This window comes from Schistocerca serialis, chromosome 3 (assembly GCF_023864345.2).
Source record: "Schistocerca serialis cubense isolate TAMUIC-IGC-003099 chromosome 3, iqSchSeri2.2, whole genome shotgun sequence".
In the NCBI taxonomy this organism is placed as follows: Eukaryota; Metazoa; Arthropoda; class Insecta; order Orthoptera; family Acrididae; genus Schistocerca; species Schistocerca serialis.
The window spans coordinates 539,691,403-539,715,237 of NC_064640.1; the positions used below are offsets into that span (position 1 = coordinate 539,691,403).

The 23,835-nt window shown below is 45.0% G+C and overlaps 1 protein-coding gene across 2 annotated transcripts in view; it reads right to left on the minus strand.

The window, feature by feature from the left end:
• Window positions 1-23,835, minus strand: part of LOC126470415 (uncharacterized) — a 462,727-nt gene that overhangs the window by 93,697 nt on the left and 345,195 nt on the right. For both annotated transcript variants that reach the window (XR_007586176.1, XR_007586177.1), the window contains one exon: window positions 5,564-5,656. The gene's annotated coding sequence lies outside the window, so the exon portion shown is untranslated. The remainder of the gene's footprint in view (window positions 1-5,563; window positions 5,657-23,835) is intronic.

The window sequence follows — 23,835 nt, forward strand, 5'->3', positions numbered from 1 at the left end:
GATGCAAAGTTTCAGCTTGTGATGAAGAATGGGGTCTTTCCTTACAAATACCGGGATTCGGAGGATACTCCACAAAACTACATTGCCCAACATAATTGCATTCTCTAGCAAACTGACGGGCACTGCCGTAACTGATGCGAGTATGAGTACACGGTGATTATTTGGCAGGAGTTCAATGTCCCTGATTTAGGGAAAAATGCAAAATTGTACATGAACATTAACGTACGCCTATTTGTAAATGTCTTTGAGGAGTTCTGTACTGAATGCCTTGGCACGTACTTTCTGGATCCTGCTTTCTATTACACTGCTCCAGGGCCTTCATGGGACACGATGTCAAGGAAGACGTACGTCGACATCGAACTACTGCCTGATGTCGATATATTGCTCTTCTTCGAACGCAGAATTCGCATGGGACTTTGCTAGTGTGTACACAGATATGCCAAGGCAAATGACCTACGAATGAGATGCAAGGAGCGCAGAGCATCTCACAGCTTGAGTTACATCCTTTAATTTGATGCAAAGAACCTCTACGGGCAAGCCATGCAGAAATCTCTCCCAATTGGAGAGTTCCGATGGATGTCCAGATGGGAAATGGATGCTGAGGATTCTGGTGGTGGACATGTCCTGGAGGCCAACATGGAATATCCCATCCATTTGCATGATGCACACAATGACTTGCCGCCTAGTCCCACGCAAAGGTTACGTCCCAAACTGATGACAAAGCTGGGAAACAAGGAGAGATATATTCTACACTACAGAAACCTCCAGTACTGTCTCGGGTGTGTGACGAAACTTTCAAGAATCACCCGCGGCATCTGCTTCAACCAGTCATGGTAGTTGAAGGCGTACATTGATTGAAACACCGAAATGATGGCGTCCATGACGTATGTTTTCGATTTTTTTAATTAATGAAAAATTCACGGGAAAACAATGCAAAATGCTAGGGAATACCATAAAATTCATGTAGTTTACTGTTGGGATGGACGTTATGGTGCAAGAGATTTCATCACTGTGCCAAATTTCAAGCGGGTTACCATCATCAGTCAAGGACTAGTCGCTGTGGAGATGGCTAAGATTCAGCGCAGTTCATGAAACGTATCTACAGGGTATCAATAATTAAAGTTCCAGTTTCAAAACGCTGTAGAAAGAGAACCAATGCTCAGAATGCCGTCAAATTGGAATAGCTTATTACTGATGCAGGGGGAACCATCACGGAACAAAAAATTGACGAAATTTTTACTAATAGAGGACGTTATAATCGTCTTTACGGAAATGGTGTCGGCTACAAATGACAGATGAATCAGAATACGATGGCTGTCGTTTGAGTTGCACATTGCACCATCCGTACTGATCAGTGTGCATGACTGCACAAGTTCAGCAGTCAACAATTGTGACACTGTTCGTTAGATAAGCCCACCCACCACGGCAAGGTCGTACCACATCGGATGGAAAAAATCGGTGACCAGAGGCCAAAAACCGCTTAAAAAGCAGAATGACCTCAGCTTTTAATTGTCCTTGGGTCACAAATTGCATGAAAAGCAAAATGCTATCGGTTTTTTATTGTCCTGGGGCCAGAAACCGCATAAAAGCAAAATGGCACCGGTTTCTAATTGCCGTGAAACTGGCCCAATGTATATTCAATATGCTGTCCACCGTTTTCTGCTACTAGTTGAAGTCGAGAAAGAGCGCGTTCCACAACAGATCGGAGTGCCTCGAAGGTCACTTTCAGAATGTGTTGTGCAATGCATGCCTACAGTTCAGCTACTTTCATAGTTGGAGCACTAAACACATCTTTCAGATAACCCAACAGCAGAAGTCACACGCATTAAGATCAGGTAATCTGGACGGCCAGACTGCAAGGAAATGACAGCTGATAATTCTAGCATTTCCGAAATGCCTCTGCCGCAGCCACTTCACTGGCTGTGCAATTTCCGGAGGAGCGCCACCTTGCATAAAAATGATCCTACCCACACAACCACGGGTTGGAATGACGTTGGTGGGGAAAAGACTCATAGCATTTACCATTGAAGGTACAGGTAACACGACGTGCATGACCGAGCGAGGTGGCGCAGTGGTTAGCACACTGGATTCGCATTCGGGAAGACGACGGTTCAAACTCGCGTCCGGCCATCCTCAGTTAGGCTTTCCGTGATTTCTCTGCATCGCTTCAGGCAAATGTCGGGATGGATCCTTTGAAAGGGCACAGCCGACTTCCTTCCCCATCCTTCCCTAATCCCATGGGACCGACGACCTCGCTGTTTGGTCCCTTCCCCCAAATCAACCAACCAGCCAAACAATCACCCGCAGGACTCATCTGCTTGAGAAAATATGGCCCTACAATAACGATGCCATCAACCCGTACCACACCTTTGCAGAGTGATGATGATGATGATGATGATGATGATGATGATGATAAAGATATTTGGTTTGTGGGGCGCTCAGCAGTACGGTGATCAGTGCCCGTATAAAGTCTTAAGTTTTACACAGTCCAATTTTGTTACACAATCCAATCTAGCCACTGTCACGGATGATGATGATGATATTGAAATGATGACAACATAAACACCCAGTCCCCAGGCAGAGACAATCCCCAAAACCGGGCGGGAATCGAACCCAGGACCCCATGATCCAGAGGCAGCAACGCTAGCCTCTAGACCGCGAGCTGCGGTCTTTACAGAGTGAAGTGGGACCCTTTGATGAGCGTGCGGATTTTCCGTTGCCCATATTCTGAAATTCTGCGTAGTAACATCTCCTTGGAAATGGGCTTCGTCTGTCAACAGAATGTTCTATGGTCGTTAACTGTCGACTTCCGTGCGAGCAATAAATTCGAGAGCGAGCGTTTGTCTTGCGGCAGGACTGCAAGAAGCAATTCCTCAACACGGTTGATTTGGTATGGATAGCATTTTTGAAGAATTTTATGCACCGTGCTCGCAGACATGTCCGCGTTCAGGCAATTCCTCATGCTCTGCATGTTTGCACACCACCTCTCAACTCCACCTCCAATGCTGTGGTCACATCTTCGACAGGCGTCGGATCAACTCCTTTACTTCCTCTACCACAATGCACCTCAAAAGAACCTGCCTTTTCGAAATTTTTAATCATTTTCTCCAGACGATTAGCAGACATTGGACCAATGCCTTTTTTCATTCCGTTGAGTGTCCGAAACTTCTGCATACCTACTGGCACACAGCCACCTGTCTTTTAAAAGAGTTTTGTCTGCAGTGTGTGATCCTTCATCGAGACAGTCACGTCGGGCGTCTCGGACGCAGACTGAGGAACAAACGTGTACTGCGCATATGTTGGTGTGCATATTCTAATGCTTACAGCGCCATCTATTGGTCAAATTTTCGTTAATTTTTTTGTATGTTCCATGATGTTTCCACCTGCGTCAATCATATTCTGTTCAAATTTGACGTCATTCTGAGCAGTGGTTCTCTTGCTACAGTGTTTTGAAACTGGAACTTTAATTATGGACACTTCGTATATTAGTATGTGTCTTCAGGGCCTCTCCAGACTGCACATGTACTGCTGCCACTAAGAGTTTATGAAGCCAAACTTCGCTGCTCACAAACTACTTTATACGGATACATCTACTAGATTTGTCGTCGTAAATCCTTATGTAATAATACCTAAAAACAAGATGGCTATTGGCCTGATGAAAGACGAGACGAATATGTCACAGATTGTGGAGGTTGTGGGGCTCACGTCAAAAATGTGCACTTACCACAAAGATGCAGGTGTCACTCAAAGACAGGCTAACAAAGTACATCATGTGGCCTGAAAGACTTTCACGATAAAGGATTACAAGATGTGTTTGTTCGAGAGTGTTGGTACCGCTCTGCATATGGTGCACCAAGTAGTGTTTCCAGCGCAAGGTCATAAGGGCACGTACAGTGCTGCTGCTGAAAGTCAGGCTGCCATGTCATGACAACGAATTGTTCATTGTGTGTATGAGTATACATGAATGACTGCACACTAATTGTGTGCAAATTATGTGCACACTCGTGTATGTATGTGTAACAAGTGTATATGAGTGATTTTTCTTCACCTGCTGCTGCTAGTCTCCGTTTCTCATATATTGTATTTATAAAGATGATTAAAATATAATATACTCTATACAGAATGAAAAAACAATGAGGTAAAGATTAAATGGGAAATGTTGTATTTAAATCAGTAATAACCAATCTTGGCTTGAGCTGGCTGTACCCCTAGAGTGTGGGCAGGCATGGAGGGGGAGAGAATGGGTTGGGGGTTGGGTTGTTTTGGGGAAGGAGACAAGACAGCGAGGTCATCGTCTTATCGGATTAAGGAAGGATAGGGAAGGAAGTCGGCCGTGCCCTTTCAGAGGAACCATCCCGGCATTTGCCTGGAGTGATTTAGAGAAATCACGGAAAACCTAAATCAGGATGACCGGACGCGGGATTGAACCATCGTCCTCCCGAATGCGAGTCCAGTGTCTAACCACTGCGCCACCTCGCTCGGTAGAGAATGGGGGATGACCTTGAATATACCTTGCCCAACTGCCTCAGCTGATAGATGATATCCCTTCTCAAGGTCAAGGCCTTGTCAGGTGAGGGAGGGGAATGGGGCTGTAACATAATACTCCCTCTCAAAGTCAAGTATAACTTGATGCCAGAAATCTTTATCTTATCTCTCAAGGTCATTTGTACTTGTATGCGTAAGGTTATTTGTGTGTTGCATGCCCAATGTCAAATGTAACCTGACACTGTAAGTTCTTACCTTATCAGTTCCTTATCTTATCAGTGACCTTGAGATAAGATCGTTATCTGTACTGTATGACTACTATCTTATTACGAGAAGTGTCCCTTTAAACCGTGTTATCATCCCTTTAAAACCCACTATCTTGAGATAAATACCCCTTTAAACCGAGAATTGTCATTGCACAACTACGAATGAGTATCTCTGTAATCGGTAAAAATAGGAGACACATTACATGCAATGTTTTATTCGAATTAGTGAATACTACCAACTCCTAAAATATTGGCAGGTTCTCCTGAAACACCCTGTACACATTGGAAGTCAGTGTTCAGAGTATGCCAGAGGGTACTTCATACCAATATTAGCGATGTGCTCACCTATTTCACTCACGTATTGAGCGAATGAAAAATGACTGTCTATATGCCTCTGCATGAACCCTAATCTCTACTGTCTTCTTCTCACGATCCCTTGTCGAGATATAGGATGGTGGTAGCAGAAAAGTTGTACAGGTTCCTGGAATAACAGTTCGTTAAATTCGCGCAATACAGTTTCGCGAGAACAACGTCGCCTTTCTCTCAAAGATTCCCTTGGCAACCGAGTCATCCATCGATGCTTGACAGATCAGCTCCAAAAATAAACGACTAACTTAAATTAGACTGTGGAGGCTTGTGGCCGCGGACGCCAGTGAAATTTCACGTGACGCCACGGCATCTTTGCAGACGAAGGAATATTTCATGGTGTGGCTTAAAACAGTGGAGTATGGTGTATACAAAACTAGCGACTGTGGCGTAGCTCTGAAGCCAATAGCGGATGCAAACAGAGCTACTGTGAACAGTAGACCTACCTGGGAAAACTTCACTGACGCACTGCCGACACATCAATGGGGTGAGCCGTCTTTCCATACATTCACCGTAATTAACTGAGGCGCGCCAGCCACCTGAAACGTAAGAAACATTATCCGTCGTAGTCATACAAAATAATCGCTGTTCAATATGTGGAAGACTTCCTGAGCTAAGGGTGAGCTTTGCAACAGCGCCTTATATAATACTAGGTGGCTAGTGCTGAGATTGCCAACCGTCCTGTTCTTGTCCTTCCCTGAAATGCCAGTTACCTTTTACATATGTACCTGGTGTCCTGTAACCCTAGATGAGCACGTCTCTTCAACTGGTTTACACTGGAGCATACGAGAATCAGTGGTCTGAGAAAACTCTCCGCGTAACCTGTTGACAAACACGAGTAAACAGCGTTTGGGCGAGTTCGGTTCGCGTTCGCTCATGTTCCATCGATTGTCAGGGTTTTGCACGCTCTCCACTTCCGCATTCGTGTCAGAGTGGATGGCAGCGAGCAGACGCATTTCGCAGTCAGTTGCTTTTGTGTGCGATGGAATGGTATGGTAAGAAGGTTATGTACTGACAGAAAAATAACAGAGACTAGGAATTCAAATAATGCTCCTGATTCTGCATCGTCACTTAGCAAAACAAAAATATGGATATATATTACAACATTTAGCATTGTAATTTGACCAGTCGGTAGCACTGCTCCACAACCATTTCACTTTCCTGCTCAGCTTCCATGCAGACTGCACTGCATTTTTATTTATTTTGTTCGTTCTAAAGTATTTGATGGACCTGACTACAGTTTTTACTGTTTCAGCTTGGTACTTTTTTGTTATATCATCATACATATACTTTTTGTGTTTACTGCATTTCATTTTATTACGCGCTATTAATGAGATGGCACAAAAACACACTCATTAAAAATAAATGCCGTGCATTATCACCAAGTTTGGTAATTTTGGTGAAAGCTGACTCTAAAGAAGAAGATATAATTATTACTTCCGAAATAACTCAAATGTACTACGTAATTAAACACAGTGACTTTTATAACTCACTTTACCGCAGTTCTAAATTGAACTGAACAGATTGGCAAGATTCTAAAGTAACTGCAAAACTATCTTATGGTAGAACGAAACTTGTAACATTGTGCTGGACAACTATGGTAAAAGAACATGGGGAGTAGTCTTGAACATGTTGGGAATGCAGGAGAATCCCAACAATTAGTAATAAAATGATATTTATTAAATATGAAGAAATACTCAGCTTAAATGATGCTGCTTCTTGTGAAATTTCCAGCACAATTAGATGTTGAAATTATTACAAGTCCTCTAAAATATGAAATTCCCCTTCACTGTGTCTCTGAGTGATGCCTACGTAGAGTCCAGAGCTGGTCTACGATGCCTACGGAGTCTAAGTCTCGGAGACGACGGACGAACACTGTAGCTTGTTAAACGCGGCGCTAACTGGAGGCTCTACACGACTCCGTGCACTGAAGAGAACTGTCCGCCGTAGCTCCGGTATTTAACGAGACATCCACCAATCGCTATCCACACACGTGATGCCCATGGGTTGGCAGCATAGACCGTAGATAATATAGACTGCGCATGACGTCATTACACTTGAACCAAAATCTAAGTCACGTGGTTCGGGGCAGGAAGCTGGGTTACTGGTGTTACGCGCTGTTTGGACTGGAGTTGACATTTAAAATTTTTCTCATTTATAGCTGAAATCAAGTACTGATTGACCTAATTTCTTCGAAACTGTTAATATTAATGGGATGGTTATCGATATTACATGGGTTCAGGTGAAACATACTAACTGTTCTGTCTACAAGCAATAAAATACAGTTCTTCAGTGAATACCTGTTTTTGTTCAGTGTGAGTCTTTTGTTGGCCGCTTCCACAGGAGTAAATGACAAAATATCATTATTGCAGGAAGCATTTGTTTTCTTACGATTCCTCGTAAGACGCGTGAAATAAGAAATGAAATCCGTTTGTACCTCTAATGTCCACTTTTTACGCAAAATAAGCGATTATATTTTATGAATTTTACCACATAAAGTGAATTCGATGTGTAAAGCAAGTAAAATATTGCGAGTTTACATAAATGTAAACCCGGTCAACACCAGCTGGAAATTTTTTTCCGTGTCGTAAGAAGTCATGGAGGACCAGTATAGCAATACAGCGGACTGAAGCTGCTTTCAAGAGATTTTTGGCACACGTTCAGACTGGTAGAGCTACCAGTACTAATTCTTCTGTCACTGTAATAAATAACTGCTGTGATTATACACCATGTGGTCAAAAGTATCCGGACACCTGGCTGAAAATTACTTACAACTTTGTGGCGTCCTCCATCGGTAATGCTGGAATTCAGTATGGTGTTGGCCCACCCTTAGCCTTGATGACAGCTTCCACCCTCGCAGGCACAAGTTCAATCAGGTGCTGCAAGGTTTCATGGGGAATGGCAGCCCATTCTTCACGGAGTGCTGCACTAAGGAGAGGTATGGATGTCGGTCGGTGAGGCCTGACACGAAGTCGGCGTTCAAAAACATCCCAAAGTTGTTCTATAGGATTCACGTCAGGACTCTGTGCAGGCCAGTCCATTACAGGATGTTATTGTCGTGTAACCACTCCGCCACAGGCCGTGCATTATGAACAGGTGCTCGATCGTGATGAAAGATGCAATCGCCATCCCGGAATTGCTCTTCAACAGTGGGAAGCAAGAAGGTGCTTAAAACATCAATGTAGGCCTGTGCTGTGGTAGTGCCACGCAAAACAACAAGGGGTGTAAGCCCCCTCCACGACCAAACCATAACACCACCGCCTCCGAATTTTACTGTTGGCACTACACACACTGGCAGATGACGTTCACCGGGCATTTGCCATACCCACACCCTGCCATCGGATCGCCACATTGTGTACTGTGATTTGTCACACCACACAACGTTTTCCACTGTTCAATCGTCCAATGTTTACGCTCCTTAGACCAAGCGAGGCGTCGTTTGGCATTTACCGGCGTGATGTGTGGCTTATGAACAGCCACCTGACCATGAAATCCAAGTTTTCTCACCTCCCGTCTAACTGTCATAGTACTTGCAGTGAATCCTTATGCAGTTTGGAATTCCTGTGTGATGGTCTGGATAGATGTCTGCCTATTACACATTACGACCCTCTTCAACTGTCGGTGGTCTCACTCAGTCAATAGACGAGGTCGGCCTGTACGCTTTTGTGCTGTACGTGTCCCTTCACGTTTCCACTTCACTATCACATCGGAAACAGTGGACCTAGGGACGTTTAGGGAGGTGGAAATGTCGCGTACAGACGTATAACACAAGTGACACCCAATCATCTGACCACGTCCGAAGTCCTTGAGTCGCGCGGAGCGCCCCATTCTACACTCTCACGATGTCTAATGACTACTGAGGTCGCTGATATGGAGTACCTGGCAGTAGCTGTTAGCACAATGCCCCTAATATGAAAAACGTATGTTTTGTGGGGTGTCCGGATACTTTTGATCACATTGTGTATTTTGGATTATTCAGATGTAACCACAAAAAATGTTATTTTATTTTGTTTCATAGGAGGCGGAGCAACAAGTTGCCAGCGGCTGCAGTTCTACATCTACTTCTACATCCACATCTACGTCATACTCTGCAAGCCACCTAATGGTGTGTCGCGGAGGGTACTTTCGCTACCACTATCTGATCCCTTCAACCCTGTTCCACTCGCGAAAAGTGCGTAGGAAGAACGATTGTCGGTAAGCCTCTGTATTGGCTCTAATTTCTCGAATTTCCTCCTCGCAGTCAACACTCGAGATGTATGTGGGGGGAAGTAATATGTTGTCCTACTCCTCGTGAAAAGTGCTTTCCCGAAATTTCAATAGTAAATCTCTCCCTGATGCCCAATGCCTCTCTTGTAACGTCTGCCAGTGGAGTTTGTTTAGAATATCTGTAACGCTCTCTCGCCAGCTAAACGATCCCGTGACGAAACGCGCCGCTCTTCGTTGGACCTCCTCTATCAGTCCTACCTGATAGGGATCCCAGATAGACGAAAAATACTCAAGAATCGGGCGAACAAGCGCCTAATAAGCCACTTCTTTCGTGGATGAGTTACATTTCCTTAAGAGTCTTCTGATGAATCTGAGTCTGGTGTCTGGTTTTCCCACTATCTGTGTTATGTGGTCACTCCACTTAAGGTCGCTCTGGATCATTACGCCTATATACTTTGCGGTAGATACTGTTTCCAGCGGTTTGTCATCAACAATATGTTACATTTATTTACGTCATAATCAACTACCAGAGCCTGCACCATTCATCAATTCTCTGCAGGTCGTTCTGTAAATTTTTACTATCTTCTGGCGTTGCTACTTTGGTATAGACAACTGCATCATCTGCGAATAGTCTTAAAGAGCATCCGACGCTTTCTACTAGATCATTTATATATATTCTAAACAGCAACGGGCCTGCCACACTCCCCTGTGGTACTCTGGATATTACCTTTACATCTGTCGATTTAGTTCCGTTAAGAGCGACGTGTTGAGTTCTATCTGCAAGAAAGTCTTGAATCCAATCGCAGGTCTGCTCCGATACTCCGTAAGCTCGCATTTTTTTCATCAAACGGCAATGAAGGACGGTGTCAAATGCTTTACTGAAGTCAAGGAAGACGGCATCAGTCTGAGCGCCGTTGTCCACTGCGCTGTCATCTCATGGAGGAACACAGCGAGCTGAGTTTCGCAGGATCTCTGTTTGCGGTATCCATGTTGATTTTTGTAGAGGAGATATTCATTTTCCAAAAACGTCATAATTCTTGAGCATAAAACATGTTCCGTAATTTTACAACAGATTTACGTCAACTATATGGGTATATACTAGCGTGGATCTGTCTTACGGCCTTTCTTTAAAACGGGAATGACCTGCCCTTTTTTCCAATCGTTAGGTACCTTTCATCGCTCAAACGATCTACGATAAATTACTGCTACAAGGGGAGCACTTCTTTCGCACAATCTTTATAGAATCTTACAGGTATCTAGTCTGGTCCTTACGCCTTTTCACTAATAAGCCGCTGCAGTCTGGAACCGCAAGACCGCTACGGTCGCAGGTTCGAATCCTGCCTCGGGCATGGCTGTTTGTGATGTCCTTAGGTTAGTTAGGTTTAACTAGTTCTAAGTTCTAGGGGACTAATGACCTCAGCAGTTGAGTCCCATAGTGCTCAGAGCCATTTGAACCACTAATAAGCGATTGTAGCTGCTTTTCAATTCCTCGATCGGTTATCTCAATATCTGCCACTCTGACGTTCGTACGACGATTGAAAGGAGAGATAATGTTACGATCTTCCGCGGTGAAATAACTTCAGAAGACTGAATTCAGTATTTCGGCCTTCTCTTTGTTATCTTCCGCTTCGGTGCCACTGTGGATGCTGAGAGAATGGATAGATGATTTTGACTCACTTACTGATTTTACATACGACCAAAATCTCTTGGGGGATTTTACTCAGGTCGGTTGATCGGCTGACAACATCTTACTTTCAGAATCACTGAACACTTCTGTCTTGTTCTCCTTACGCTCATTTTCGCTTCGTTCAGCTTTTGTTTGTCAGCTAGGTTTTTACTTCTCTTGAATCTGAGATAAAGTGCTCTTTGTTTACGTAGTGCATTTCTAACACGGCTATTAAACCGTGGTGGATCTTTTCCATACCTTAAAACCTTACTCGGAACATACTTGTCTAGGACATATTGAACGATGCCTTTGATTTTTTTTTCCATTTGTTCTCCACATCTTCATCCTCTACACCAAATATTGGTCCGCCCCCGGTAGCTGAGTGGTCAGCGCGACAGAATGTCAATCTTAAGGGCACGGGTTCGATTCCCGGCTGGGTAGGAGATTTTCTCCGTTCAGGGATTGGGTGTTGTGTTGCCCTAACCATCATCATTTCATCCACATCGACGCGCAAGTCGCCGAAGTGGCGTCAAATCGAAAGACTTGCACCCCGCGAACGGTCTACCTGACGGGAGGCACTAGTCACACGACATTTACATTTTGCCAAATATTTTATGCTGACTGCTGAGATATTCTGAAATTTGTATCCTGTCACCCTTGCTGAGCAAATGCACACATAAAAAAAAAGTTTTGCATCACCTCGGTTCTGAGAGTTCCGGAACTTGTATAGAAAATTGAAATAGAGATCAACATAAACGTCATTTTCGCCATTTTTATTGTCATGAAAACCACACATTGCATGTTGTACCACCATACAGCGAGACCTTCAGAGGCGAAGGTCCAGATTGTTGTACGCACCGGTACCTCTAATACCCAGTAGCACGTCCTATTGCATTGATGCATGCCTGTATTCGTCGTGGCATACTATCCACAAGTTCATCAAGGCACTGTTGGGCCAGGTTGCCCCACTCCTCAACGGCGATTCGGTGTAGATTCCTCAGAGTGGTTGGTCGGTCACGTCGTCCATAAACAGCCCTTTTCAATCTATCCCAGGCATGTTCGATAGGGTTCATGTCTGGAGAACATGCTGACCGCTCCAGTCGAGCGATGTCGCTATCCTGAAGGAAGACTTGCAAAAGATGTGCGCGATGGGGGCGCGAATTGTCGTCCATGAAGACGAATGCCTCGCCAATATGCTGCCGATATGGTTGCACTATCAGTCGGAGGATGGCATTCACGTATCGTACAGCCTTACAGCGCCTTCCATGATCACCAGCGCGTACGTCGACCCCACTTAATGCCACCCCAAAACAGCAGAGGGAAACTCCACCTTGCTGCAGTCGCTGGACAGTGTGTCTAAGGCCTTCAGCCTTCAAACACGTCTTCGACGATTGTCTGGTTGAAGGTGTATGCGACACTCATCGACGAAGAGAACCTGATGTCAATCCAGAACGGTCCATTCGTCATGTTGTTGGGCCCATCTGTACCGCGCTGCATGGTGTCGTGGTTGCATAGAAGAGCCAGGCCATGGACGTCGGGAGTGAAGTTGCGCATCGTGCAGCCTATTGCGCACAGTTTGAGTCGTAAGACAACGTCCCGTAGCTGTACGAAAAGCATTATTAAATATGGTGACGTTGCTGTCAGGGTTCCTTAGAGCCACAATCCGTAGGTCGGTCACCCACTACAGTAGTAGCCCTTGGGCGGGGCACGTCATCGACGGTTCCTCATGTCCGAACAACATCGCTTTGGTTCATTCCGAGACGCCTGGGCATGTTGAGAGCTTTTCCTGGCACAAAGTAATAATGCGGACGCAATCGAACCCCGGTACTGACCGTCTAAGCATGGGTGAACTACAGATAACACGAGTCGTGTACCTCCTTCCTGGTGGAGTGACTGGAACTAATCGGCTGTCGGACCCCGTCCGTCTAATAGGCGCTGCTCGTGCTTGGTTGTTTACATCTTTGGGCGGGTTTAGTGACATCTCTGAACAGTCAAAGAGACTGTGTCTATGATACAGCATCCACAGTCAACGTCCATCTTCAGGAGTTCTGGAAACCGGGGCGATGCAAAACTTTTGTTTGATGTGTGTGTATCTTCCTACCTTTCTTAACGTTCCCTGTAGGACCCGTCGTCATAGATGCTGTCATAGCCTAATGATCACTGATACCTTGCTCTACGTTAATTGATTCGATAAGTGCAGGCCTGTTTGTTGCCAGGAGGTCTAAGACGTTACCCTCACGAGTTGATTCTCTATCTGCTCAAGATAATTTTCGGACAAGACATCCAGAACAATGCCAGACGAATCCCTATCTGGCACCAGTTTTGATGGCATAACACTCCCAATCTATACCTGGCAATTTGATAATGCGTTAACGCCACCGGAGATTTTTCCCCACCAAGTCGGCAGCCATATGGGCGGAAAATATGCTGAGAGTTCGAAGTTCTGTCTACGCGTATTTGTTGTAACAATGTAAAAGAATGAAAGACATAATTTGTATTGATAAAGTTTTCAGCTGATCTTGTGATCTAGAAAGATCAAGACTTGTGTTGTGGACTTGTTACTGTGTTACACGACTCTGTACGTATTGTGCGGAAATGAAAACTTGGGTGAAATTGTTGAAGTTAATTGGAAGGTATTAGTCTGCTGAATTTTTGTGAAGATCTCGTAAATAGGCTTTTGCGGAGAACTGGTAGTGAAAAAAGTATCTCCACTTTTACAAAAGTTAATAATTAAATAATGGCACCATCAGTCCTAGTTGTCGGGCGGTAGGTTGGCATCCTCCGCTGTCCGGGGCATCTCCAGACACGTCTTCAGCCTGGAACCTCGTTGGCTGGAGTATAATTGTTTCAATGATGAATCCCGCTTCGAATCTACTTTTTCCTTCTCATAATTAATAAATTTAATTACTTTAAAAGCAGGGCGTCGCTGCTGCCTCAGTCGTTTCTGACGTTTGCACTGCAAGGTAACATCTGTTGCTGGGCCCACTGCTCGTTTTGCCGAGCAAAGATCATAAACTACATGAAGTGACGCATCCCATTTGTCAACAGTAGAGCTGGTCAGCGGATTCTGTAAACTTGAGACTAAGTTCGAGTTACCGACTATACCGTGTTCAATATTACTTCAGAACTGACAGCTGCGAAGGGAGTCGTGTGGTATACACACCATTGTCTTTCTCGCGTGGTTCATTATGTTTTATATATAGGTGTTTCAGAGTCTTTGCATCAGAAGTCTAGGGGTGCTAAATCGCGTCATAGGGAACATCATTTGTTAGACACAAAATGCTTACTGACTCTTCCCGACGACATCCTTTTGTATTGGTCATGCCTCTGAGAGGCAATAGGGCATAGGCACTCTGCTGTGTTAAGTATGACTTTTGTGTTACGTATAATACAGTTATCTGCTTCATATTAATGGGGGTAGGCCCAGAAAAACTGTAGTACTGATTCGCTTCTAAATATCTTTCTACGCTTAGTGACACTCATTGTTAAGGTTTTGTTGCTGAAAATTATTCTGTCAATTTACTGGGGTAGGCAGTATGCAGCACACCTGGTTAGCAGAGCCTGGTAGTTGGTTGAAACCTCGTTGTCCCAGGGCCGGCGAATACTAAAGGATGCCTGGCATCGCTGGGAAGCATGTGAACATTTTGTCTCTAACAGAAGTCGTTCCGCATGACGTGTTCTGTCACACCTAGACCTTTGATATAAAGAGTTTCGAACACCCTTTATATCACATGACCCACTTTTTATTTGAAAATTACGAGGGTGTATTCAAAATGGCCACCATGTTGGTAACATAATCACATACGTTTCACCCCTTTACTATCTCATACCAAACGATTTTAAATTACTTGCATCCATTTAAAATGGCCACCATGTTGGTGACATAACCACATAGGTTTTACCCCTTTGTTATCTCATACTAAACTATTTTACCTGTTTTTTTTAAGTCTATATCCAACCCTAAGGACCTCCCTACAGTTTTTCTCCCGTAGTACTCAGGTGGCCAGTTTGTTTACTGCCCAGAATCGTCAAATTGGTATGCGGAACACTGGTCGGTCATGAAGGTGTTTTGTAACCGTCCCTCCTACCTCCGGCGCACCTAGTGAGCAAGTCTGGGACACCATCGAGGTAAATGTGTTCGCCTTGAACGCAACCCTATAAATCTGTATAAGTTACAGGCTGCAGCTGAATGGTCATGGAGCAGGATGGATCACCAAAACTCTGGTTGTCTCGTGAGAGAGAGTGCTACACGCTACTAACTAGCTAATGGTGCACATGGTTCAAATGGCTCTGAGCACTATGGGACGTAACATCTATGGTCATCAGTGCCCTAGAACTTAGAACTACTTAAACCTAACCTAAGTACATCACACAACACCCAGTCATCACGAGGCAGAGAAAATCCCTGACCCCGCCGGGAATCGAACCCGGGAACCCGGGAGTGGGAAGCGAGAACGCTACCGCACGACCACGAGGTGCGGACTACTAACTAGCTGTCTCAAATCCAACTGCGTATGATAGTATACTCGGTGGAGTAACCAAGCTAAGTGCCAACCAGGGTAAAAATCGAATTTGCGAACCCCCCTCCACTGCTGATATTTCACCATTTTTGTTTAGCCCCTATCGCTGCTTAGCCCGTTTCTTCTTTCATCGATATCAATCTGACTTTACAATAAAGTTGAAGGTAGACATTTTAAAACGTTCCTTCCGGTCCTTGCCTCGGAGGACTGTAGCGTCCGGCGAAGACACACTCGAGGTCGCTGCCGCAGCCAGTATCGACACAGTCGTCTCTATTCGCGGATCACGAGACAAATGACGCGACGTACTGCTGTGCAGACTTTCTCGGAACCGTTTATTGGCGGACCCGGACTACTTCCTTGAACTGCTACACACGTACTATCCATTTCAATAAGGGTCGCCAGCTATGCTTTGACACGCAAAACAGGGTTAAAATTTTCACTACTCCGACACCAGCTGCTTTCAGAAGACTCAAAGATCTGACCACTGGATAGGAAAATGAGCACCGCAAATAGTGACTACGCCGTTTCGAACCGCTGTTTAGCATCTCCTCCATAAACAAAACAGGATAACATCTTAAAGTTAAAAACGGACACACGTAAAAACACCACAAGTTTCCATTGGACCAAATGGAATTTACTGTTTTCTATAAGACCTCCTCGAGTTCGTATTGTTGTTATCAAACGCTACCGCCAGCTAACTGATGTCTCCAAGTTATAAGAGGAGACCTCTGTCCACGTAGCGAGTGCTAAGTGCAACTCGAACCCCTTCTCACACATTCTGGCCCATTACCTCCAGTCTGCAGAATAGTCCTCGTCCCTCAAAAACTGGAAAACCGGTTACGGCGATCACAATTGGAACCAGAACTAGCCAATGGTGCGGACACGAAATATGCTATTATCGGAATAATTATTTTCTTTACTATAAAATTAAGAGCGTGGAAAATATACAGTTCAACTGATATTCTTGCAACAGTAACGCGATTTCTTTTCATTGTTTCAATGCTGATCATGCAAAGCGGTAAAGAAGGACGTAAAATATATTCTTTAAACTCTCGTTACGTTGGCTCACCTGTCATAACGAGAGTAGCTCCAACTAAAGTGCGCGTCATTTATGTTGGTGGCCGAGTTTAGGTTCGTTCTGCGCATCTGACGTCACAAAACACAGTCGGCCAATGAACAGAGAACGACGTTGCCAGATCTCGACTGCAGTGCAGAGCATGGACGAATGTCTTCAGTTTTAGAAACGTTCAGTCATAAATAAAGTAATAGAACAAAAGCAATGTCTTGATAGCAGACTTTCTTTTATACTGCTTTTTCGCAATAAAGAAAAGCAGTAATTGTTTATTTCCTATTGTACTTCGACGAAGCATGAGTAATTCATAGTTATACCAACAGTGTTTGTCAGTATTTTGTGTTGAGTCCTCATGGCATGCTGTAGGTGTACAAGCCGCGATAGCGTAATGGTTAAGGTGTTGGGCTTCTATGTGAAACGTTATGAGTTCAAACCTCATGTGGTGCTTAACATTTTCATTATTTAAAAACAATATCGAAGTGCCTTACTTCACGAATTATATTCGTTTGAATGCAATTTTTTGAAATTTCTAGTGCTTTGTCTCTTCATTAACCCTTTCGCTGCTGCAGACACGTGCTCCCCGCATTCCGCGCAGTGGGCGATTTTGTCATCACTGCACTGCTCGCCTGTGCAGACACATGGTGTTCCCACAGCTTTGACACGCTTATCATTCGATTTCACAAAAACTATTTGACCCAAAAATTTGATTTTTACACGTCTTCTTGACTGATACCTTCCCCCCATAAATGACTTAATTTTGTTTCGATGTTCAACGCAGTTATTATGCAGCATTAAATGTAGTAAACCATTGCACGAAATTTTGAAGAGTTTGCAGAGGTAGAAGTCCATAGCGTATACTTTCCATATGGTCGATTTTAGTTGCCACAATGTTGAGAATGAAATGTGGACAAGATACCTAAATTTCATATAAAATTTACTGTATAACAATATCTCATTTAATTTAAGTACCACATAGGTGTCGTTTGTAATATTGAGAAATATTCCTCTGCAAACTCTTCAAGAAAATTTCGTGCAATGGTTTACTATATTTAATGCTGCATAATAACTGCGTTGAACATCGAAACAAAATTAAGTCATTTTTGGGGGGAAGGTATCAGTCAAGAAGATGTGTAAAAATCAAATTTTTGGGCCAAATAATTTTTGTGGAATCGAATGATAAGAGTGTCAAGGCAGTCGGAACACCATGTGCCTGCACAGGCGAGCAGTGAAGTGACAAAATCGAGCACAGCGCGGAATGCAGGGAGCACGTCTTTGTAGCAGCGAAAGGTTTAATGCGGCCGTGGTGGGTTTACTTCATGAACTGCGCGCTCCCCCCTAAACGTAACCTTGCGAACTATGCTATACTATGGCGCTGCTTCTATTGGCGCGTGCGTCGTGTGCAACTGGCAACGCAGCAATCTCCCGCGTCTGGGCGGGCATGCGCGAGCCGCCAAAATAAAAGAATTGAACTATAGTAGTAGAAAATAAGACACAAGCAGGGAGAGGTAGGTCGTAGGGTACAGTACAGTAAGAATCTCGACACGATTTCTTTTATACGTCACAGCCCACTTCCGATTTTAGTGCCTTCCAATTACATCAATTCTCCTGCTGCTTCTTCTTCTTCTTCTTTTTCTACTACTACTACTACTACTACTACTACTACTACCACAACGTCTTCTTGTCCTTTTCCGCTCTACTCCGCCATCACACTCCCCCTTTCCTTTTGCTCGTCTTCTTTTTGTCCGTCGCAAAACCGCGCTCCACAGAAACGGAGTCGGCGTCTGCTTTAGGCGCCCGGCTGCAACACGCTATTTACGTCAATATGTGTCCGCTCAGTGGTCAGCGCTACAGAATGTCAATCCCAAGGGCCCGGGTTCGATTCCCGGCTGGGTCGGAGATTTTCTCCGCTCAGGGACTGGGTGTTGTGTTGTCCTAATCATCGTCATTTCATCTCCATCGACGCGCAAGTCGCCGAAGTGGCGTCAAATCGAAAGACTTGCACCCGGCGAACGGTCTACCCGACGGGAGGCCCTGGTCACACGGTATTTACATTTACATCAGTTTGCATACTATGACGCACTATTACTCAGCTCCTCATTCATCTAATTTTATCAACGTTTGCCCTTCGCATAACTGCTTGTGTTGGAAACAAACAAATCATATCTTCACATATATTGCCTATTTCCACTTACGAATGTTTTAAGGTATAATTTCCGGGGTAATCACCACGCAGAAGGAAAGCGTTGAGTGCATGAAAGCGAGAAGAGAGAATACTCTTTGGCGTCCATCTACTGCAGTCTTGCAGACTCGTCTTCAAGGAGTGAGGCATTTTAACCGCTCCTTCCCAATACATACACTTGTCGACGAAATTCTTCATAAACAATATACCACAAGTTGAGGAGAACAGTGATGTCCCCAATTACAACACTAGAAGCTGTCAATGGATCAGATAGGAGTTCAACATGCTCCAGTAATATAAAATTCCTGTCAAGTAGCACAGCAAATTTTATATCTAGCCTACAATTGTTTCTTCTACACAGCTCACTTTATTCCATACACGAATTTTGAATGAAACTAGTAGTATGTGTAGCTAAAACAAAAAGAAAGATATGTGTGTTACAAGCTACATGAATATAAGGACCCATCAAAAAGTTTCCGTTTGAAAGCGTTGCTGCAGCGTATATGCAATGTAGCGCGACTCCGATGCGGGTATATAAGCACTGGCAACTGGCAAGGGGTTAATGTGACATTCGTTTCTTTCCGACGTGCGTGGGGTAACAGCGGAAACGTGAACTATGGCGACGTTATTACTAAATGCATCCTGACAGGACCGAAGTTCTGTTACTTTTTTCTTGGCTACCGAAAGACAAACGCCATTTAACTTCGCCGGACAATGGAGAATGCGTATGGGGCAGAATATCTGCTGAAAGCCACCACTGTGAAATAGTGCTCCAAGTTCCACGCTGGACATGACCTGACACAAGACGCCGGTCGATCTGGAGGCCAGCCTCATCCAAGTGGGAGACACTCGTGCTTCCACCCTATAGTCCTGATCTTCCGACACGTGTTAATCACGCCTTCATTCCCTTAACAAATGCCCTGAATGATAGACGATTCCTGTCGGACGAAAATGTACAGCAGGTACTAACTTCTTCATGCAACAGGACACGGTGTTTTATCAAACGGGTATGGTGAACCTGGTTCGTCGATGGGATTGTTCCCTCAATGCTCACGGCGATCTTGCCTGATTGGCATATCGATTCTAGACTGTATAATCTTCTAATGAAAACTTTTTGATTGCCCCTTATAGTATTAAAGACTAATAGGCAGGCGGGACAAAAAATGAGTCACTCTCAGAAGGCACATACTAACACCGTATACCGTCACGTTTGGCCCTCACAAGGGCCTCAGTTAAACAAATAAGAGAGGTCACGAGTTTCTTCAGTTATCTCATATCCAGCTAAATTAAGGCTTCCCAACTGTATCAGTGTTGACTTCCAAATTGCACCGACTGTTCCATTTTCTGTGGAGTTAAGACAGATTGATCTGGCGAGACAGTCGAGATGCAATTCGTAGCCTGAGTGTTCGTCAAACGAGGAAAGTATGCGTGCAGCTGTATGAGCACAGCTATTCCCATCTTGGACGAATGCAGTGTCCACAGCATACTCATAAACAAGACGCAGAATAACGCGCAACACTTGGCCTTCGAGAGTGTTGAAATAAAAACCTCGCTTCTTGCTCACGGTAACTTGAACGAATTAGCTGAAGCCATGGTACAAAAAATACCACCAAACATCACAGCCTTTCCTCTGATCCAAGCTACACCCCGCACACACAGCGGGTTAAACGCCTCGTTAGACCCTCGTTACACGCGCCGCAAAAAAAAAAAAAAATGGTTCAAATGACTCTGAGCACTATGGGACTTAATTGCTGAGATCATCAGTCCCCTAGAACTTAGAAATACTTAAACCTAACTAACGTAAGGACATGACACACATCCATGCCCGAAGCAGGATTCGAACCTGCGACGTAGCGGTCGCGCGGTTCCAGACTGTGGCGCCTACAACCGCTCGGCATACGCGCCGCTTTGCATAATTTTAAAACCGGCGAAACCTTCCAGTTTCTTTGTTCTTTGAGCCCTCGAAACGTCGGACCCTACGTGCCGCTATGAGCAATAGGCTTTTGTAAGACGTTCGACTCCAAATGTCCATTGTATGCATATCCCTTCGCAATTTTCGCTGGAAAACTGGTTGAGATGGGTATGAGTTCACCGAAAATAGTAATTCCTATTAGGCTAGAAATTTATTGTCACTGACAAGATGTAACACTTATCTCCAGCCCCTGTCGGTAAGGACATTCTTGCGATCACTGTTCTTACACTTTGTTATACGGCTTCGTGTAATACACAGTTTCTAGCAGACACGTAGGACAGTCCACGTCGACACCCCAACAGTGCAGGCAAATTCACTGACGGTATTGTGAGAGCTGCAGCGCTCCAAAGAGACCTGTCTCATCTTTTAAGTGGGTGACTAACATATTGTCTAGTGAACTTCCGTTCATTTTTATTAAATTTAAACCAGTCGTAAGGTGGCCAAATCTTCGAAAACCTTCGATGTCACCTCACATTTTACTAACGGACAAATAATTAAATTTATCGACAGGGAAATGAATTCATAAGCCCAAACTGGACTCAGCTTGAGTTCTATGTAGCAGCTTCGTAAGAAAAAGCGCCAATAAGAAAAGGAAATCGTATGGAACAATGTTGTACACATCGGCAGGTCGTATGGAGCCATGTGGTGCCGATCTGTGAAAAGCATCGCATTTGACGCCAGGATGCAAAATCGCTGGAAAGAGAACGCTAAACCAGCGTTCGTAGCATCCGCACACATCCGAGAGACTTAGGTCGTCGTGGTGTTGGACATACGAGTGATGCCGGCAGAAGATATGGGAGTGCTGTAGATATATTGAGATGATTAACAAGTGTAGACAGAATACTGAGGGAACCAGATAAGTGTGACTATTGTATAAGAAAGTTAAAGAATAAGTTTTATTTTAACAAAGCGGTAGACATACTATAATAAATTAAGTGCATCCGCAGTTGCGAATATGGACAACTATCAGCTATAGAGTGGAATGACGACAATTAAAATTTGTGCCTGACGGGGGCTCGAACCAGCATTTCCCACTTACGGTGAGCGGTCGCCTTACCATTTATATATATACAGGGTGGTCCATTGATAGTGACCGGGCCAAATATCTCACGAAATAAGCATCAAACGAAAAAACTATAAAGAACGAAACTCGTCTAGCCTGAAGGGGGAAACCAGATAGCGCTATGGTTGGCCTGCTAGATGGCGCTGCCATAGGTCAAACTGGTATCAACTGCGTTTTTTCAAATAGGAATCCCCATTTTTCGTCACATATTCGTCTAGTACGTAAAGCAATATGAATGTTTTAGTTGGACTACTTTTTTAGCTTTTTGACAGATGGCGCTGTAATAGTCACAAACGTATAAGTACGTGGTATCATGTAAAATTCCGCCAGTGTGGACGGTATTTGCTTCGTGATACATTACCCCTGTTAAAATAGACCGTTTACCAATTGCGGAACAGGTCGATATTGAGTTGATGTATGGCTATTGTGATCAAAATGCCGAACGGGCATGTGCTATGTATGCTGCTCGGTATCCTGGACGACATCATCCAAGTGTCCGGACCGTTCGCCGGATAGTTACGTTATTTAAGGAAACAGGAAGTGTTCAGCCACATGTGAAACGTCAACCACGACCTGAAACAAATGATGATGCCCTAGTAGGTGTTTTCGCTGCTGTCGCGGCTAATCCGCACATCAGTAGCAGACAAATTGCGTGAGAATCGGGAATCTCAAAAACGTGTGTGTTGAGAATGCTAAATCAACATCGATTGCACCCGTACCGTATTTCTATGCAAAAGGAATTGCATGGCGACGACTTTGAACTTCGTGTACAGTTCTGCCACTGTGCACAAGAGAAATTACGGGACGATGACAGATTTTTTGCACGCGTTCTACACTCCTGGAAATTGAAATAAGAACACCGTGAATTCATTGTCCCAGGAAGAGGAAACTTTATTGACACATTCCTGGGGTCAGATACATCACATGATCACACTGACAGAACCACAGGCACATAGACACAGGCAACAGAGCATGCACAATGTCGGCACTAGTACAGTGTATATCCACCTTTCGCAGCAATGCAGGCTGCTATTCTCCCATGGAGACGATCGTAGAGATGCTGGATGTAGTCCTGTGGAACGGCTTGCCATGCCATTTCCACCTGGCGCCTCAGTTGGACCAGCGTTCGTGCTGGACGTGCAGACCGCGTGAGACGACGCTTCATCCAGTCCCAAACATGCTCAATGGGGACGGATCCGGGGATCTTGCTGGCCAGGGTAGTTGACTTACACCTTCTAGAGCACGTTGGGTGGCACGGGATACATGCGGACGTGCAATGTCCTGTTGGAACAGCAAGTTCCCTTGCCGGTCTAGGAATGGTAGAACGATGGGTTCGATGACGGTTTGGATGTACCGTGCACTATTCAGTGTCCCCTCGACGATCACCAGTGGTGTACGGCCAGTGTAGGAGATCGCTCCCCACACCATGATGCCGGGTGTTGGCCCTGTGTGCCTCGGTCGTATGCAGTCCCGATTGTGGCGCTCACCTGCACGGCGCCAAACACGCATACGACCATCATTGGCACCAAGGCAGAAGCGACTCTCATCGCAGGCGGGCTGCACGATGTTGGGGCGTGAGCGGAAGACGGCCTAACGGTGTGCGGGACCGTAGCCCAGCTTCATGGAGACGGTTGCGAATGGTCCTCGCCGATACCCCAGGAGCAACAGTGTCCCTAATTTGCTGGGAAGTGGCGGTGCGGTCCCCTACGGCACTGCGTAGGATCCTACGGTCTTGGCGTGCATCCGTGCGTCGCTGCGGTCCGGTCCCAGGTCGACGGGCACGTGCACCTTCCGCCGACCACTGGCGACAACATCGATGTACTGTGGAGACCTCACGCCCCACGTGTTGAGCAATTCGGCGGTACGTCCACCCGGCCTCCCGCATGCCCACTATACGCCCTCGCTCAAAGTCCGTCAACTGCACATACGGTTCACGTCCACGCTGTCGCGGCATGCTACCAGTGTTAAAGACTGCGATGGAGCTCCGTATGCCACGGCAAACTGGCTGACACTGACGGCGGCGGTGCACAAATGCTGCGC